General features: G+C 36.3%; 1 pseudogene; it reads left to right on the top strand.

The window, feature by feature from the left end:
• The first annotated feature begins 1,044 nt into the window (after positions 1–1,044).
• LOC131853283 (G1/S-specific cyclin-D3-like) lies at positions 1,045–18,186 on the top strand (annotated as a pseudogene).
• The last annotated feature ends 540 nt before the right edge of the window (positions 18,187–18,726 follow it).

The raw sequence follows: 18,726 nt of genomic DNA, 5'->3' as shown, positions 1-18,726 counted from the left end.
CAATAAAGAGTCTATAAATAAATAAATAAATAAGTAGTTTAGTAGCGAACCGCTAAGATATGACTACTCCATCGTCATCCACAATAAAACCGAAAATTTCGTGTTACTAAATCAAAAAGTTTCGCCTGAATTTTGTTGATCTTTGAGTCTTTGAGTATCCAATAAACAAACTTTATTCTATGTGCCCTTTATCTTATACGTACCGTTTTATTTTCTTGTTTCTTGTGTCTATTGGCCTCGTATAAATATTGAGTGAGAGTCACTTTCAATGGTACCCATATGTTTTTACTTTTAAATTATATGTAGTAATACTCCTTTATTATTATTACTATACAATGAAGAAATCAAATTTTATCTAATGGTTCGCTCCAACATTTGTGACAAAACTTACACTTTTAGATTAGGTTAATACGCATCAGTCATACAATTTCATAAAAATCTTTAATTCCATAGTTGATGACGTACCTACTATAAGTGGATTTTTACACACAGATATTCAAATTCAAAATACCTTTTTCATGTAGGATTTATTACAGACTCTTATGATATGTCAAATCTACCGTCAGTTCGGAAACTTCGGAATGATTTCGTGAAGTGAAGGATGATTCTATGTACGTACACTTTATATAAGATTAAAATTATTTTCATCCGTTTTCTCGACTAGAGGAGTAGATATAAAATTCGTGTTTGTAATTTAATTTAAAGACACACATAGAATATTGTAAAGAAAATAGACTAGAATAGTTCCCACCCCATTTCTATCGTTTGGGGTTGAATTTCACAAACAGCAAATTTATACATAATTATTTAGTTTTCCTAAGAAGTTATATTTTAATTTTTTGTTTTTCTTACTTATAAAACGACAGACTTAATTTTTACCACAATATCACCTTATATTTTCAAACACACTAATTTATGTAGGAACTTTTTTATTTTATTAATTTATAAGATTCAACATGAAATTTTATTCTTCATATTTCAAGACTACTTTAGGTACTTCCCCTACATAAACTTTTTACCTCTATACTATCGTTGTTGCACCATTTTTGAATCAATGAACCTAGGCAGTATGCAGGGCTGGTACTTGAGGAGGAGAGGTAGGTAGGTATTGTTAGTAAATGGCACCATTCCATCTTTTCTATGATATGATTGTCACCTACCTGATATTATTATTAGAACATAACTCATACTGTAGGTAGCACCTACAAAATGAGTTGTCTTCTAAAAATAAAATTAATACGTATACTAATGGTACCCCACCAAGTAAGTACCTAGTTTGAGAAGCTTAGCAAGGTCGTTTATTATTTAGATACATAAGCAAAGTAAGATTAGGGAAACACTTATCTATACATTTTAATATTTACTTCTATTTTTTCCTTTTATAGGTAGGCCTATTTACCGACCAAATGCGCACATGTTTTATTATAATAAATAAACAGACTACAGGACTACCTATACAATTACCTTTTTATTATTGTTAATATAATTTTTATAGATGTAAGTACGAATGTACTAAAATAGAAAGAGAAGGATGAGAGCGAGTGAGTCAACAATATCGTGTTCGTGTTATGTATTTAAACATCGCAACAGGAGAAACCTGCGTGCGGGCCTCACCGCCCCGCCCTCCCCGCGCGTCCCGCCGATCATATGTTCGCCGCCCTGGCGCAGCACACTGGCCGCTCACTGTGACTCGGGCTGTCGCCGTCGTCACATCATAACGTAGACTGAAATCTACGCTACTCGCTCGCGCACGATCAGCTGTCCGCGTACCAACACGTCGCCGACACTGCATAGCGAGCCATCAATAAGCCGCAGTGCGGTGTGACATGGAGCTGCTGTGTGCGGAGCGTGTGAGTCCCAGTAGCAGCGAGGAGCCGCGGACGGCTCCGGCGCCGCGGTCCGCCGCCCCCGACCCGGTGCTGCTGCGGCGCCGCGTGCTCGACAACCTGCTGTCCACGGAGGAGCGGTACGCCGTCACTGCCAACTACTTCGGCACCGTGCAGACCGAGATAACCAGCCACATGCGCCGGCTCGTCGCCGAGTGGATGCTAGAGGTGAGCGCGTCCGCGCCGTATGCATGCCGCACCCACACCGCACACCGCTCCACCCGCGCGACCCAGTCGTTCGCCATTTTGTCGCGTTATCCGGCCACGTGTAGGTACACACCTCGTTCCCAGCAGCTCCAGTGGCACCTGTATGTCCATCCCACTGCTAGCTGCATCACAGATGCTGTATGGTACCCGACCGTGACTCTCGAACCCCAACCATTTGTTGTGAAGATGTGTTAAGTTTGTTTCTGCTGAGTGTTGCACAGATTTCAGATACGTTGATAACTATGACATTGTTTACATGAACAGCTGATTGCGATCATGATCTATACTCTCGTTTACTATGATTGAAATATGCATTCTCAACTGATAACTCACAAGAATACTTTTCATCATAGCATATTAGGTGTAGGAATATATTTGTTTAAAAAAAGTAGACATTTTAAATCGGTAGATTATATAGAAGTACCTAAAGTTCATAATACATTACGAAGCGCGAGAGGCCCCGGCGCGCGGCGTGGAGGCGCGCGCGCGCCGGCGGTCGCCGACCGATGCGATGTCTCGCTCGTTCTATTTGAATAATCAGCTGATTTTGACACACAGCTGACGCCGGTCGGACGCTCACTATTATCTCGCTATTATAATAGCTAGATGTATCTACAATGTGCAAATAATTACTAGTGCGTTTATAGTTATTACGTAGTCATGACCTAGATTATGTCTAATAATAGGTACTGTAAGTTTCATTAATTTTACCTAGTGCATACACGCAACGGGAAATTATTGTTTCGTTCACATAATTAGGTAGGTACACTAAGATTTCTGTATGAAAATTTTGTGTAACTGAAATGTAGGTACAAGTAGTCAGCTGTGTGAAATTGTTTAGGGCCACGTGGTCGTGCTAGTCATAGTCAGCCGGCATTGCGGGCTGACGTCATGCTCCGAGAGCAATGGCGGCGAATGCGCCACGAATCCACGATCCTTCTTCACCGACACCTCGTGGGTACACTCAAACCAGTCACATACCACATTTCAGCACAAGCAGACCGAAACGTTCCTCTGCGTCTGCAAGGTCAATGACATCTTAACGTGTACACGTTAACCATACATTAACTTTAACGTCTACACTGCCTACATACATAATCACTGAGCGCATCCACTGATTCGATAAGCTTAATTCTCTTGTCATATCATACTTTCATCGTTCATAGATTCACATCTACTATGGGGGTCCAACTGTGTACCTAATATGATTCATTCAACGGTTTCTGATAAGACAGAGGTTCTTATCAGTTTCATGTTTGGCCTCAATTCATCAGATTTTGCATACTAAAAGGAAGACACTCCATATAAACTGGACATAGATTCCATAAAGTATAGTATAGCCTCATAAAATTTCGCAATGACCATTTTTTAACAAAATTTTACTTGGACATCATTCTAATGTCTCTTAAAGATTTGATGAAATACCTATAGTCCTCCCCCTTTATCATATCTTCTAAGTTTTGTTCGTATGAAGTCAATAGTTTTCTATATATTTATGTTTATTTTTAAAAATAAATTAAATTACGAAGTAATTTGAAGATACTATTCGTATAAATACGTTTAAATGAATCTTTGTGTATTTACCAGTAGGTTAGTTTCTTATTTTTAACGGCCCTACTTTCTCACCTACTTAAAGATAAGGAAGTACAATAGTAAACCCATTGGTATGTCCGTCTTTTGTACCCCTTCAAACTTAAATGAACAAATGGTGATATTTATCTATTTTTGACTAAATATAATTGAACGACAAACTAAGAAAACATTTAGAATTAAGTAAATGGTCAAAAATATTCTAATTTTGCATTAGATCTACAAGTAGTAGTGATAGGTATAGGGTTCAAAAATATGTTTATTTTATAAAGATAATAATGTTATTTAGGTACTTACGAGTATATGAAGTAGATATTATATAAACCTATGTGTAGGTATTTAAACTGAGGCGTTAACGGATTTCCGTTAATGGAACTCATGTTTGTTTGATAAACTAAAATTTTGATAGGTACAGCTACCTACAATGTCAGCCCTTACCAAATCAGTTTAGACATGTTCACTACCTTAGTTATAACTACTCCACACCAAGACTATTTATGAAAAACGTGATAGGATCACATATGAGAACAAATTTGGCAGATTTTCTTTAAAAAAATCTTAAAGTAGTAATAGTAAGTAATGCCATTATTTTTTATTTTATTCCTTATTATATATCCTGTGTGCAAAACTTAAGTTAGAAATAGAGAACCCTCGTATCTCCCTAGTACAAGTTTAATATGCCCTTATTCGTGCAAAGTGATCATTATTTGACCGACCTCTTTATGATTAGGTACTACAACGTGACCAACCATTAACCTATAATGATTACTACAACTTTACCAATAACCTACTATGCTGATTGCTGATATTGAGATCGCTCTTGCCACCATGCAGCGGTTTCTAAATATAGTTCACGTTATCAGAAGCAATTTTTTATACTTATTTAAAATTACAACTGCACACGGGATTTGCAGCATAGTTCCCAGTTCCCAAGTCGACGTGTTAATTCAAATCTAGTCTCCATTCGTTATTGTTTGTCTGGGAATTACGACTGTTAGGACGGTCGGTACATCCGTTAATCAGCTGACAACATATCCAAGAGCGTGAGACAGTGAACGAAGCTGAGATACAAGTAGGTAGCTAATAAGGGGATACATGTTTCACGATGACTGCGATACGAGCCGCGGCCATATCGACATTCGACACAGCAGCGTGCGAAACTATTTGACAACAATATCAGACAATTGGATATCTCTCATTACACTCTCCACTTACATACTCATATTTACATTCTGGGCATTTTTTTCTCTTTGCGCATGTTTTTATTTCAGCTATACTCTAAAACCTTAATTGAATGTAACACGATCTTTATTCATAGTACTCCAGTTAGAACACATAATTGACCGTTCGACTTATTATCTTCTCAATGATAGATATTTCACTGAAAGCTATCATTGATATGTCACCTACTAACTATCGAAATATTGATTCTGTTACGCCTAAGTACGTGTGTGTACTTCTTTTCCAGTTAGAATTTGCTACCTACGTACGTTTACCATTCCCGCTGATAAGAATTATAGCTGCAGGAAAGCAATACGCGGCGTGTTTATCGCAATAATTTTATATATGGGTTATCGGGAATTCCGGACGATAAACTTAACGTGGCCTGGGTGCGGCGTTACCAGCTAGCTACTTCTTACTAATATGACTGCTAATGTAATTTGAAAGCTTAACGAGTATTTTATTACAGATATGTGAAGACCAAAGCTGTCAGGAGGAGGTTTTTCCGCTGGCAATATCATACTTGGATCGCTTTCTGAGCGTGTGCACAGTGGGCAAGAGTCAAGTGCAGCTACTGGGCACAGCTTGTCTGCTATTGGCGTCAAAATTACGGGAGCCTAGTTCACGTTGTCTGCCTGCTGAACTGCTTATCTTCTACACTGCGAACAGCATCACCCTGGCAGACCTCTGCGTAAGTACCTATATCATAATATAATTAATATAATTTCTAATCACATAATGTGTTGATTTATGTATATTGAACTTCTTGCGTCTAAGGAAATAGGCGAAACAGCTGATCTTGTTACTCATGCAATTTCTTACAAACGCTTTTTGCATTGCACACGCACACTGATTTTGCAAAGCGCTTTCGTGTCATTCACTCCACTGATTTCTGAACATCCGTGAGAGATTGGAATTCCAGATTTATGATGGCTCATTAATGAATCCCATGAAATTAATACGTGAACTCATTTTTATAAGAGGTTAACGGTCATGGATAAGTACCTATTACATTGAATCACTCATAACATGATCTAGTAAACGGAAAATAAAAAGTACTACTTATTTACTCGGCTAGAAGACTATGTATATATACTATACTTCAGTCTTCGTTATCTACTTTTAATCTAAACATGGATAGTGTCCTATATATTATTTATTATGAATGATTCCTATATAAATTTCAATAACATATGACTCTTAGTCATATGTTAAGCTACATGCCTTCCTTTTCTTCGCTAATCTAATAAATATTTTCACATTATGTATGTTATAATGAGACCTGCTTGAGCAGGTACTTATGACATAAAAATAATCCGTTAACTAGTATATAAAATCTTTATTTAGTATTTGTCGCAAGTCGGTTACAGTTAGGATTTATGCACAGCCAGCCAGAAATTAGGCTCAGGAGTTGTTACTCGAATTAGTCTAGGCTATTTTGACCTAGGTGTTCCTTCTAGGCATATTCCTAAATTGTAACGGTACAAAATGTATTTTCGCCGCGAACAACGGATATTCTTCTATTATTTTGATAACGGTCGACGATATTCGAATTACATGGACACTATTTTAGTATGACACTCGTATAGTATGAGTAAGTGGGAGTATATTTAGTGTTTTGGACAAAACATACTTATTAACATTGTATAATCGTCGTGTAAGAAACAGAGATACCTATAAAATAAGTAGGTACTCACTCCCAAAATTTATAAGTAAAATAGGTGCAGTTGCAAAATCTGTTTACCTATATGTATATGGCTGAAATACTCATCATAATGATTCACATACCAAACATATTTCCTAATCTTCTAATTGCATTATTGTTTACTTTCTTGGTCTCTATGGTTCGCATAGAACTGCAATTGTAGTGTAATTCCCGGCGTCAAGACACATCGCTGTGTCAACAAGTTGTTGGTTTTGAAGCGTGGAAATGTATTTAAATATTTGCATTTAGTGTACACGTATGTAAAATGTGGTCGTTGCAGTTCGGTCGGTGCGGCCACCCGCGGGGGCCCCGACCGTCGCCGCTGTCTGCGTCCCGTAGATAATAAGTGCACGCCATCTTCGCACCGCATATTGTATTCGACCTGTTTTTTTTTACCTACTAACGCATTCCGTGCACTTGTGCAGTCAGACTTTCACTTACAGCATGATAATAATGCTATCACTTAACTATTATAATGGAATAGAAGTTATCTTTGTTTAAATATTTTTTTACTTCTTTATACGATATGTTGATATCTAGAAAAAAACGTTTTTTCATAGGCTATCAACTACGTAATTGAGTACTTTTTAGTAAATTAGTCGAAAGTCGTGGATAGGCAAAGAATTTCATTAAACAAAGAAATACTACTATATACTACTATATGGAACTTGTTCTTATTTAGTATCAGATAATCGCTATGGAATGTAGAATGCCATGGTGTGGAATACTACTCTGCGGACACTATACCGCGCCATAACGAGCCGATCAGCTTCTCGGAAGAACCGCCGAACGAAACCCGCGTTTCAATCAGTCCAATTACAGACGAAACATGCCGCTTATTTTTTCTCACGCCGCGCCACCGCCGACGCCAGAGTCTTCTTTACTTTTCATCTAGTACCAAATGAAGACTTAAAAGCCAAAAAAGTAATATGTAATACAAAAATAATATTTACTTTATCAATGTCTGAACGTTTTGTTTTGTATTGATGGGACAGAGCATATGTTACACACTTGTCACTTGTGTTTGAAACAGACTTGAGTCATATACATTTGCCTTCTTACAATACAATAGTAGGTACCCATGTTCGTCTCGTATTTTAATTTTCGGTATAAATATAATAAATTCTCAATTGGTGGACTATCATTATATTCTCAAAGCAACAAATTTAATATAGTTTATATTATATTTAACAGTTTATAATAAATGTAGATTTTATTGCAAAAGATACATCCGTTGTTGCGTGATACAATATGTATATTTGTATACAAACAATCATACTAAAGTAGAATTCAAGAAACAATCGTTTTTAATATCAGCTGTATTGTATTAATTATGCTCGTCTGTGTAGTAAACTCTCGTATTGTATTAACCTCCTTATTTTATTATTATATACACATATTATATCTCTATATATTTATTTCTAATGATATTTGTTTATACACTAAATTCCCGTGCCTAAACATGTGTACTTTTTAGTTTTTGTAATCAGAAAAATATCCTTCAAAATTTAGTTTAACGCTAATTGATCAAGTATTCGTAGCGCCCTCGTAGAGCCTCTACGACTCTTCGTAGAGCTCAAGTTAACGATATATGAATAAATTAAGGTATATTTAAAATTGGGTAAACAATTTTTCTAAAAGTATATAAAATTTGCAAAGATTACCTCGATCTGAAAGACATATTACGGCATTGATTGTCCCCAAAACTCACATTATTAATTAGTAATTATACTATACTATAAATAATAATACGCGATCGATCATCGTTATTCTACATTATTTTAATCACTACATGATAAAAGAAATATTTCAATTAATGTTATATGTAATTAGATACTTGTATGTTATTAAGAATGAGAAAATTATGTTTTGGAAAATTCTCCAGATGAACTGGTACTTACGAGTACAGTCACCGAAGATTGATTGTTACTGGAATTAATTTTAATTTGATAAATTATATTTGTTTCTTATATAAAGTTTAAAAAGCCGAGTGATTGGTTTGATTGGGCTGATAGTCTGGTTGGTTGCGCCACGTCTGCGGCCAGCCTCGAGCAAAAAGAGCTCTGGCATCCGAGGCGGGTTTAATGCTGGGTTCCCGCGGTCGCCCGGTCGCCCTCGCGCCTCACCGCGCAGACTATAAAAGCTCGCGCATTCTCACATCCACACTAGCACCGTAAAGGTTTATTATAATTGAAGCATAAGTTTACGACTCGCGGTGCCAGTTTGTCAAAAGAGAAAATTCAATATCAACCACGGTTCACTCGAATGTTTCATGAGGGAGCCGAGAATTTCATTACTTATGCGCTCAATTATGCGATTTACAAATCTTGCCGTTTTTAATTTGTAATCTGTACTTATACCGTAATTGTAGCTGTGTATCAATTACTACATATATTATACATGCGATAATTATATGAAATATAGGTATGACCAGGAATATATACTATGTTAGGAACCCCAAATTCAATGTATTTGGTGTTTCCCGGTTTTACTTAATAATTACATATCAATAATATGTGGATCGAAAGACGATAGTGTATAATAATTGTTAATTATTATAGCTCATAAACTTGTATTGTTCATGAGGTGAGGATGAGAATATATATATATATACCTTATCTTATAAGGATCATAGATATATTTGCCCATCTAAGGGTCCGAACAGTTTTGATCATAAATATTTGTAATAGGTACCCATGTAACATTTAGCTATAAGTTACTGAACAATCGACTGTGTATAATCTTGCTAGTTGGCGTACTTTTTGACACATGACAATCACACAAAGATAACGCGTACAAGAATTTATTAGGCAGATAAATAAACACTACTTCTCGGCTTACAAAAATATTTAATTTCTTTGTTCTGCAAAACTAATTTCGCACAATTAAATAAGAATTGAGAGCACACTTAGCCATAACATACGTATCAGTAAAAGGAAATGAAATCTATTGTTTAGAATAATATGAGGAATGAGCATATTAGCACGACCGACGGGCGGCGCGGGAGTTGTTTGCTGATCTCACGCCATGGCCCGCTTGTTTCCGTTGCAAATGAAACTTCCCTTACTTAATGGTTCAAAACAAAATACTTCAAAGAAATCCTTTTTCTTTCCTTCATGTAAAATTATTAGAAATATATAAACCATCTAAGTACAACGTTAAAATTCCTTAAAATCTTAGTGCAAAGCAACAGGTTTCGTTTGAAACCTTATTACTGAACTGACTCCAGGTATCATGAACAATGTGGAAACTGAAAAAGATATATATACAGCAAGCAAAAAGTATACCTATTGAAGCTGTAAAGACAACAAAGGTTCTTAATATATCTAATAATAGGTTTTAAAATTTTATTCTACACTATTGTAAAAAATGACTAATTACTAGACATAGGAGGACGAATAAAGTTATAAGTACTAAGTTATAAGTAGTATGCTACTATAATGATAAGCCTTACGCTACATTTAATAATGTAGAAGTCTAATTTTGTGTAGTCTTATTGAAATTTTATATTACATTTATTTACATTATATTTTACTATTATATTGTTATAAATTTAAAATATGTTATAGTAAGCCAGTCATTATTAATTAATACAACTAACAAAGTGAAGTGTCAATATAAAGGTTCTCACAACAACGATAATAAAATTCCAACGTGTACCAGTTGAACAAGCTATCCTATGCGGGCGGTGGCCATGAGGGAAGAAAAAAAAATGAAAATTTGTGGTTGGGAGAATCGCGACGCGAGGCGAGAGCGGTCGTTTCATGGTTACCTGTCATATCGAAATTCGTAACATCAAAATTTAAAATGTTACTTCTTATTCTAAAATAACTTAAAATATTTATTGTAAAAAGGAAAGATCCGATTTTTTATTTGTCTTTTCATTTCGTTGCGGATCAACTCAAAAAATGCTGAATCTACTTTAAAAGTTCATTAACCTACAGAAAGCTGTACTGTCAACGAGAAGGCTAGGCCTGAATGTAAAGACGTTTCAGAAATTAGCTAACAAAAAAATTTAAATCATTCTTTTGGGTTTTAGTGCGTTGATATAATCTCCTATTCATAGTTTTTATCATATATCTTCCATATACAAATACCGATCAGTTTAATTTTTATTGTTGTGTATAAATTAACGTTTGCTACAAGTAATACTACCTTATGTACAAAACACGTGACAATATCTATGAATGTTCTAGGAAGATGTAGATCAGCAATTTTGTACTTATGAATGATCTACTGAGTGTTATTGCCAGTCATAAGTTGACTGACTTCGACTTGTAGACTTCAATATCATCGTTTTACAGGAATTTGCTGATAATAATGACTTACGTAAGTCTTGCAAAATTTTACAGGCTTAACACGTTTTGTACGCTGCGCTCGAAGTAACTTAAGTATTCAACGCTTGTTCGTTAGGCTTCCGACTGATAACTATCATAGTAGCAAGAAAAATGTTTGTAACGTATTCAACAAAAATTATACTCACATTATCATAATCCTTACCAATATTATAAATGAGAAAGTGAGTTTATCTGTTTGTTATCTCTTGGCAGCTTAACGGTTAACGGCTTTGAACTACATATAAGTACTACCTGTAGGTAGATCAATTTGATACGTTTTTATACTTTATATCATCTATGGTAGCAACTATTATGGTTCTAATCTAAAATTCTAAACTAAACATATCGATAGTTAACTATTGTATAAGTATTCAAATTTGAATTATTAATAAAACTAGTGAATTTAATTACATGCTGTATCCGGACCTGGAAAATTCCGTAGTTGTTTAGTCTCTGGAGCGGAGCGGCGACACGACACCGAACTTATTGTTCGATCCTAACAGCGGTGCAGTCACACCGTTCAATGAAATTGGATAAAGCATGGGAACCGTGCAAGGAATTCAGCGAGTGTGTCGAGGGCTGTTTGCATAGCTCGCTTTATTGGCTGTAACGCGGCCCGATAACTGCTGGCACAGCCGATCCCGCTCTGTTTTAGTTAACACAACCTGCCTATAATGAACAGGCCTGCTTTACGAGCTGCATTCCATCAGTCTCGGGTTCTAAACCAAACCATGCATACCTACATTGCAACAGGCGTTAGATAACCTTATACTGTACTATACAGTTGATCATATGATTATAAACAACTAATATATTAAATAACTATATATATATCAATTTAACAGACATAGTGCTGCGTCCATATAGTAGACATATCCATCTGCCATCGTATACAGCGGAATCTGTGGTGAATTCTTTATGAGCGCATTGTTTTAGTAGAATTTTTCAACCACTCGTGACTTCTGCGAAACACCGAATCTTTACATTTCGCGGTCGACCCGCATGCGACTACTACCATATCGTTAACTGAATCAGTACACTTGTCTTTTTATTTTCTGTTCTCAATTAGTTAGCTATATTCATAAATGCGTGGACATCATACCTACTATTTCACAATTCAATTTCACATCTGTGTTGACGCTACGATGTTATAGCCCATACTGATATACAGTCTGATTTCAACTCCCAGTGATGAGACTTCATTCATTCACAAATGCGACGCATTGAAAACCGACAGGCCCTAAATACTAGGTCCTGCCACACGACAACAGACTCTAACTCTTCAGTAATGAGAAACAATTTTGTGTGTAAGAAATGTTTGCTGGAGCACAGTCGCGGTCGACCCCGCCGATTGAGTTAAGTAAACATGAGTATTATCTGTCAACGGACATGCACCACTTACATATATAAATGTGTGTGTCTATGTCTGTATATTGAATAATCAAGTTATTCATAAAATTAACTGACTGACAAAGATATCAGCCAGAGTTACGTTTTTCATTTAAATTTATTGTAATATTAATTAATTTAATCTGGGTCAGCTGTTGACAAAAACATTATAGTTGACAAAATGATAAGAGAAGCGCTTTTTAAGTATTATTAAGTGCATTTAAAATTTCTGCTCTTTGGTAATATGGTAGATATATTTGCAAGAAAGGTCTTAGGTAAGTATAATGAGTAACGTACGAAAAAAACGTCGTAGGTATAGATTACGGGTTCTATTGTATACAATGTATTCCGACCACTAGGTAATGTCTGTTCCTGGAATTCAAAGTGAGCCTTGCTTGTTTACAACTAAACAACGGATGTAGCAGCACGAATGTCACATTTCTTGCTCCAATCGTCACCTGAGTAGACACACTAGACACTGCAAATGTATATTAAATCAACAACCACCAGGCAATTATTAAATGTGCTAAACTATTCGTGCAAATTTTACTTATCTATTTAGCAATCACTTGAGTCATGTAAGAAACAAATAATTGATGAACATTAAATGCCATCTGTGAAACTTGCCAATGTTTTTAGTTAGCGTTTCTATAATTCGAATCATTTATTTTAAATCATATACGTAGATATCACTTTTTATTATCAATCTGTAAAGAAAAGTATATAGATTTAAATCTTTATTACATATTATTTTTGTTTTGTTAACAGAGCTGGGAATTGTTGGTCTTGGCGAAACTCAAATGGGACGTGGCTGGCGTGACAGCACACGACTTTTTGCCACTACTTCTGACAAGATTACCACTACGGGATCTCGTTAACACCGAGATGGTTCAGAGACATGCGCAAACCTTCATTGCACTGGCTGCTAGGGGTGAGTAATAGAATATTTAATGAACTAATTTACCAATATTTTCTTAGGGGCTGACTACACGTTGGCAATGTACATTTATTTTTAAATGAATTTACTGAGAAGTAGGTAGAAGGTAATAGGTATTTCTTGTTTGTCGCGGTAGACAGTAATTAACATCTAGATAGCACGTCACAACACGACAATGTAGTCTAGTCGCGCTCTGACTTGTACACGTTTCTTGTCATTATGTCAATGAACCTTATAACAATATAAAATCCACAAAAACTACGTTTACACCAAAACTAAAAATCATAAAAAAATATTCGGTTGTTATTATTATAATAGTTGAATATAGCTGCAGTTGATTTCCTTAATCATTTGAAGTGAGCAACAACAAAAAAGCAGACGCTATCATCCAACTTGAGATTACGTAGGTAGGTATTAATCATTTTTATAATTAACTTTGCTGTCGTGAACACTACATCTGTAGGAAATCAGATTAATTAGATGGATGAGACTATTAACGCTTATGATCATTCGATACAATTGCTGTGAAGTACTGTTCCACGATTCTTATAATCAGACGTATAGTTTACATATATTATTAGGTATGTATGCCATCTAGTCGGATTTCAAATGTAGAGGTCGCTATGTCTTGTTTACAATGAGGGTAGAGTAGAGTACGAGTAGAGTACAAGGGGACAAGGGCGGCACGGCGGACTGTGTGTGTGTCCTGCCTGAGCCTGACTTGGCCGCCGGCGGTGGCTGCGGCGCCTCCCACGCCGCTCGCTCGAGCGCATTCCAGCACGCCTCAGGACTCCCCCGCTCCCCGTCACCGTCTCTCGTCTCACCCGTACCCTCATGGGATCATATGTTTTTGTGCAACGGTTTTTGTTGTTCGCCGCCGCTGTCATATCGCTCTATTTTTGTATATGAAATTTACGTTCCCAGTTACTTCACTCTTCGGATCATTAACTCATTATTTGAAGAAAATGTAATACAATTTGTTTTATGGCACTATAAATAAGCCACTATTTATTTAAAAGCTCAGATAAATAGGCTACCAACTATAAGTGATTGTTATATTTTTAACTCAAGGAGTCTCGAAGGTCAGTTCGGCCCAGAGCGGCGAGATCGTCAAGTGGAGAGCTCGCATATTCCGCGATATCGAGATAGCCCGCATTATGTATCATTATTTGAATGGCACAATTTACTCGGGAATCATAACTCGTTGAGATATTAAATTATAATGGCTTGATTTACACGGCTCGGAGGGTTCAAATGAAGCAGTTGGTATTTTGTTAATTAAAATTATTTTACTCTGTTCGATTTCATCATCCTCATTTGGATACCGCATCTGCTAAAATTATAAACTTCTCGTTTATACCACCTACGTCGATATATTAAGATGTTTTGTAAGTTCCCATCAATGAACACCAAGTGAGAATACCTCTACGAACGGTCTACACGAGTAGAATGGTATGCTTTCCTATAATGTTCAGTAATAATTTGTGATTGAAAATGGCCAGTATTATGTATCTGTGGGGGCCAGTACGGGTGTTTGTTCCGGTGGGCACCGCGACGCATACTAGTACGGCCTCGGCGGAACGTTCACCTCGCAAATAAGCCGGGCGGGCCGCTCCGCTGCCGACGTCTATTACCACATCTAGTGGTTCCACGTTCAAGGGCAATACGATGATTATGTCACCACAGTTACACCGTACTCCTGATGAGCCACCGCCATGTTGTTTTCATGAAAAAGCATACTTTTATTATATATATGTATATATTATGAATTGATTTGTAGCCACTTGCCTCATTTTAAATGGTATAGCGCCCGCTATCTTCATCTGAATTTAGATTAAAGCATCAAATCCACAACATTAGCATTAACAAAATTACGTGAATTCTCCTTGATCTTAAGAACGTTTTTACGATTCTCGAAACTCTATGTAAGACGATATATATACTTAAAACACTAAACAGTATAAGAAGGAAAACCCACTCGATTGGTATAAGTTCTTCTTTAGGTCAAAAATGTAATATCGTCCCACGATGCTTTTGTCAGCGTGCTATTAGTACCATAAAGTAATAATTGACGGAATTGTCTTTAGACCATATTGTACAACATTTCATCATTTATTCCGGAGATGACACCTAATAACAAGTATGTGTGGAGTTTTGTTGAGATCATGACGAGGTATTCTGTCGTCGTCCCCGAATCACCCGTCGCCAGCTCAGCCAGTAGTAGGTCCGATGTTTGATTAACATCAGATTATGCAAATGCTTCGAGTGAGCGGCCGCTCTCGTTGTTTCGTCCTTTTCGTTTTGTTCGTTCCTTCTGCCCGTTTTCTTTATCTCGAGTTTGCCGACATGCAAATAAAAAAAATGAAAGTAAATCTTTTAAATGAGCTGAAAGAGTGTTCGATATCCATACGTTGTGTATAATGGAGACTACTTAATGATGAATAGAGGCCCGTTGAAGGGTTCAATCGTTTTGTCTGCGAATTCGTGTCTGGCGTGGCGGTACTTGTGGTTTTTCACGTCTCGAACATCATTCCTGCCATAGCGTGGGAACAATTTTAGAAAATCTCTAATAAATAAGTAATTTATGTTATTATGAACAGTATATATATGTAAGTTATAAATTGCGCACAAGGACGGTCATTGTAAATTTCCTGTTAATTTATCATTTTAATATAGGTATCATAAGTATTAGAATAAATAATTATATCAATAGGTAAATAATATTTAAGCATTGGTTAGAACCATAACATAATAGTACAACACAATACCTATTCTAATGGTGATTTGTAACATAAATAACAAATTTTATTGGGCAAGTACCTACCTATTAATGTATAGAAAAACCCCATAGTATGAATTGAGGTATACATAAATAAAGTGTGCCGTATAGTATTTTTGTTTGCAAGCAGCAGATATGCTATTCCAACCAAGCCTCTGTAGTTCTTGGTATGCTTTTGTTAACTTGATTTTTATTGTTGTCATTACAAAATTTTTGTTTTGTGTTAATATTGTTGTAATATTTTTACATAGTTTGATATTGTTACTTTTGGCTCTCATTAGTCTATGTACCTATTTATTATCCTACTACTCATGTAAGTATAATAGTTTTACTTAATTTATATATAGTCACACAACTCATAACATTGACGAAGTTATCGGTAAAAATAATGCCCCCAGTTATCGTATAAGAAATAATTTGATTACTTCAAAAGACACACAAGTCATTTAGCATCGGTTTTGTTGTCTTTCATTCTTATTCATAAAATAGATACCTTATTATATTAATAAGGTGGACCCACAATGTATGATGTATGTAAAGTACTTAGCTGAAGCCCTGAGAAATATTTGAGTGAATCGGGCGCGCAAGCGCAGGCTATGGAATGCGGTCGCGAGGGCGGGTGCCGGCTCCTTTGAGGTTAACTCTGCCGAGAGGGACTGTTGTTCCGCAGGAGAGAGAAAGGAACATTTCTTTACCCACCGGATATATGTTCCAACTATACTTGCTCGCTTAGATAGGTATAAAATATACGAACGCCAACGGGCCCCGCGTAGCACGTAGACATAATGTGTGTACACTGTACATACAACATATATCAATGTTTCATACACATTATCGTGTCATGAATATAGGTATATGCTTAAATACTCTGTTAATTATAAATCTAATTACGACTCGACTCTGAAGTAATTGTTAAAACAAACAGGAAAGAATCCTAGTTTCATTTGCGCGTTAAAGTTATATTTATTTTTATTTCGTTAGGTATGTAGGTTTACTTAAATAGCATGATATCCACAGTTCACAAATGTGTAGATATTTGTTTAAACTTAGGTAAATACAGTATTTATAACAATGTTTTGAATTGTTACAGATTACCAGTTTACGCTTTATTCAGCGAGCACGCTGGCATCGTGCAGTATTGCAGCAGCTCTGCGGGGCCTCGGGCTCGACGGTCACCTGCAACAGCTACAGGAACTTACGCGTATAGACTTGGTAAATACTATAAATAGAATATGTACATATAGTCACTATAAGATTTTGACACTGATATACATGCCTATGGGCCCGAGACATCGTTTAGACCATTTCCACATTTTTATCATAGCCATAAATAACAATGTTCCGTCAAAAATCATCCTAGGTCGTTATTGGCGACTGTAATAAGGCAAAACTGTTGTCATTTAGTTGTCTTTATTATGCTACAAAGTAGCATAATAAACAAAATATATCTTATCTCATAATATTTATCTTACATTTTTTATACTACGGCGGTAGCAAACAAGCATACTGCCCATCTGACGATTAACGTAGCCTATGGACGCCTGAGTCACCAGGAATGTCCTGTGCGCGTTTCCCACCCTTAAGAAACCTTAATATATTCTTCCTAAAAACCCCGTACTGTAGAGAAAACCTCTGCAGGTAGTTCATTCCACCATCTATGTGTAAGCGGGAGGAAACTCCTCTAATACAGCACTGTCCGAGACCACTTAGCTTCTAGCGTTTCGCAGAACACGGTAATTACACATTACTAAATTAAGAATTACTTTACAGGACTGTCTACAAACGTGCCTTGAACAAGTGGAGCAAATGGTAGAAAACATGATTGTGGAGCGAGCCATCACAGTCCCAAACGGGCAGCTCCGGGAGACGGCGGGGTGGACCCCCCCGCCGCCCCAGGACAAGGCACATAGTAACGCAGCCACCCCCACCGATGTCAGAGACGTGCATTTCTAAATGACGGCGCAACAGTGCTGTGTACGGACTAGTTTCTTATAAATTGCTTTAATTACGGTGCAGTACGAAAATACTTTAAACTAGGTAGATCATTTAGTTGAAGAGTGCATCCGTGATAGAGGACTGATACTAAGACTGACAATCATGTGTCTAGATTACTACTTACATATGTAGTCTATTATAAGCCCGTTTTTTTTTAATAAGTTATGTAAACCCTATGTACTATGTATATACGGTGCGGTCTAAACAAATTCAGATAACCTGTTCCAATAGATTGCCGTACCGTTCTCGATTTGATTATATTTGAATTCTCTAAATGATCAAATTTATTTAGTTCAATATTTCAATCGCCTCAGCTTACAGCCCACGCAGTGGTTCTTACGAGGCATTACATAGAAGAAACTAACCTAAGATACATTTTTCAGTACTAGTTAATACGGTTCTTGAAATTACAAACTACCTCTTAATTGTATAAGTAATAAACTTCAGACTCGCCTGGCAAGTGACCATATCAAATTATTAGACGATGCCACTAAAATATACTATAGATTATATAAAATTGCTGATCCAGATTGCAAGGGACCAAAGTTAGTTTTGAATGGCTCGATTGTTATTGATATGAACCGACTCGTCATAGTTTATTGAAAATATATTGTGTAGAATTTAATTAGAAGTTGCGTAATATGAAATTTCGTAAATGAAAAGGGTAAACTTAAAAGTTT

Source organism: Achroia grisella, unplaced genomic scaffold (genome assembly GCF_030625045.1).
Source record: "Achroia grisella isolate CSIRO2021 unplaced genomic scaffold, CSIRO_AGI_Agris_v1 utg900, whole genome shotgun sequence".
In the NCBI taxonomy this organism is placed as follows: Eukaryota; Metazoa; Arthropoda; class Insecta; order Lepidoptera; family Pyralidae; genus Achroia; species Achroia grisella.
This window is presented reverse-complemented; position numbering and strand designations above follow the sequence as displayed.